At 46.4% G+C, this 2,723-nt stretch overlaps 1 pseudogene; it reads left to right on the forward strand.

Moving 5' to 3' along the window:
* Positions 1-1,423: 1,423 nt before the first annotated feature.
* Positions 1,424-2,448, forward strand: LOC122151973 (annotated as a pseudogene).
* The last annotated feature ends 275 nt before the right edge of the window (positions 2,449-2,723 follow it).

Here is a 2,723-nt window from a genome sequence, read left to right on the forward strand (position 1 = left end):
CCTCTGGGCTACAGCCTGTGACCAGTCAGGGCTCAGGAAGGGGACTGGGACACAGCACAGAGAGCAGTCTGACCTGCAGGAGGCTTGCAGCCCTGGTGGGCCCTCAGGGGCTGGGCGGCTGTGGGAGTAGGCCCCGGCTTCCCAGGGTCCAGGATGAGGATCAGGAATTGAATCCCCTAAAGGAGTCGGCCTGCTTTTATTTGCCCCCACACACACACACTGCACAGCACACCAGCCCCTTGGTATCCTCTGGAGGCGGAGAGACCAGATCAGAGGAAAATCCACAGAGGGCTGAGGGGGAGAGCCTGGCAATGGAGAAAGAAAAAAATCTAAAGCTTATTTCTTGTGGCTATTGGTCTACAGAGTAAGTCATTACCCCAAAATGCAAATTTGTTACAGCCAAATTAGGCAATAAAGTATCACCAATCTAAGGTCAAAGGACAAGGTGTACAAACACGTCTAAATATGATGTGTTGTAGTTACATTCCATCGAGTTGCATTGGACTCATACCGACCCTGTGTACAACAGAATGAAACACCGCCTGGTCCTGTGCCAGCCTCACAATCCTTGCTGTACCTTAGCCCATTGCTGTAGCCACTGTGTCAGTCCATCTCGTTGAGGGCCTTTCCGTCTCTCGTTGACCCTCCACTTTGCCAAGCATGATACCCTTCTCCAGGGAATGGTCCCTTCTCACAGCATGACCAAAGGATGTGAGACACAGTCTGGACTTTCTTGTTTACAAGGAGCATTCCACCTACACTTCTTCTAGGACCGATTTGTTAGCTCTAAATATACAGCTGGTGTATTTGGGAAAAAAAAAAAAAAACCTTCTCTTTGTAAGATAGCAAAGAAAAGGATGGTGAAAATGGGCCTCTGGCAGCACAGTGATTGAAGCCTTCGGCTGCTAACCAAAGGTTGGTGGTTCAATCTCAACAGCAATTCCATGAGAGAAAGGTTAGGCAGTCGGCATCTATCAAAATTTACAGCGTGGAAACTGTACGGGGTAGTTCCACGCTATCCAAAAAAGGGTCGCAAGGAGTTAAAATCTACTCAATGGCAGTGAGTTTGTATTTTGGGTATAGCGCTTACATGCATGATCTTTGTAATTCGCCCAGCCACGGTCAAGTCCCCTCTCTGCCTCTAACAAGCATGTGAGTGTAGACTTATCTCTTAGCTGCTCTTTGTCTAATCCTTCCTCACTTTATCATGTAAGTAGTAGTATTTTCTGCCCCATAGGTTTGGGAAGAATAAAGAAGTCATGCATGAGTAGTCTTGATAGCAATGATTCCTACATTGTAAGTGTCCTTAAAAGGTTTTTCACTCAATGATTGGAAATCGCATAACAGGAAAAAGAAGGAATTTTCACGCAACATTTCTCAGTGGGAATTAATGGCAGGTGGGTCACAGTGGATTTCGCTTGACATGATACATGTGAGTCATGTCTCATCTTCCCACACAGGACCCTCTGGCTGAAGACAAATATCAGTCACTGGCAGCTGAGAGAATGTCTTCCAGGGAATTCGCAGTAGGAATGCTCTTCTTATCTCAGACTACAGTTGGGATCCTGGGGAATTTCTCTCTTCTTCACCATTATGTCTTCCTGCACTTCACTGGGGGCAGGTTAAGGTCCACAGACTTGATTCTCACTCACCTGACGGTGACCAACTCCTTGTTCATTCTCTTTAAAGGAATCCCCCAAACTATGACAGCTTTTGGATGGAAAGATTTTCTCAGTGATTTCAGATGCAAGCTTCTTTTCTTTGTTCACAGTGTCCAGGGGTGTGTCTATGAGCAGCACCTGCCTCCTGAGTATGTTCCAGGCCATCACCATCAACCCCAGTAACTCCAGGTGGGCAGAACTGAAGCGGAAAGCTCCCAAGTACATTGGCCCCTCCAGTACTCTCTGCTGGGTCCTGCACATGCTGGTGAATATCACAGTTCCTGTCTCTGTGACTGGCAATTGGGGCAATAAAACCCTCACAAAGAAAAAAGATTTTGGGTACTGTTCTTCAGTAGTTCAAGACATAACCACATGCTCACTGCATGTAGTACTATTTTCCTTCCCTGATGTTGTATGTTTGGGGCTCATGACATGGTCCAGCGGCTGCATGGTTTGCATCCTGTACAGACACAAGCAGCGGGTCCAGCACATTCATAGGAACAGTATCTCTGCCAGATCCTCCCCTGAGTCCAGAGCCACCCAAAGCATCCTCGTCCTGGTGAGCACATTCGTGGGGTTTTACACCCTCTCCTGCATCCTGTCCGTGTGTGTGTCTCTTCTCCATTCTCCACCTTGGTGGCTGGTGACTACTGCTATACTAAGTAATGTGGGTTTCCCAACTGTCAGCCCCTTTGTTGTCCTGAGGCATGACTACTGGGTCTCCAGGCTCTGCCGTGTGTGCCATGGAAAGAAGACACAATTCTCTCATCTCATCAAAAATTTATGAATTGTCTATTCCTGATCATGTTCAGTTATCGATATACTCCAATTATGAGCCAGTACACTGCACATTGGGGAACAAGACACAGACTCTTTTCCAATGGCATAGAGTACCTAATAATAGCAATAGTCAATGTTTTCTCATGGAATTACCATGTAAACACTTATATAACTGCACCTTAATGTGTGTAGTGGAGAAGTTCAGAGTTCTGTTAATGATAGCACAGTTTGTGATGAAATACTGCAGACATACTGGAAGTGTCTTTGAGGGTGTAGCTTTAA

This window comes from Orycteropus afer, unplaced genomic scaffold (assembly GCF_000298275.1).
Source record: "Orycteropus afer afer isolate SDZICR_OR568_19922 unplaced genomic scaffold, OryAfe1.0 scaffold00973, whole genome shotgun sequence".
Taxonomy (NCBI): Eukaryota; Metazoa; Chordata; class Mammalia; order Tubulidentata; family Orycteropodidae; genus Orycteropus; species Orycteropus afer.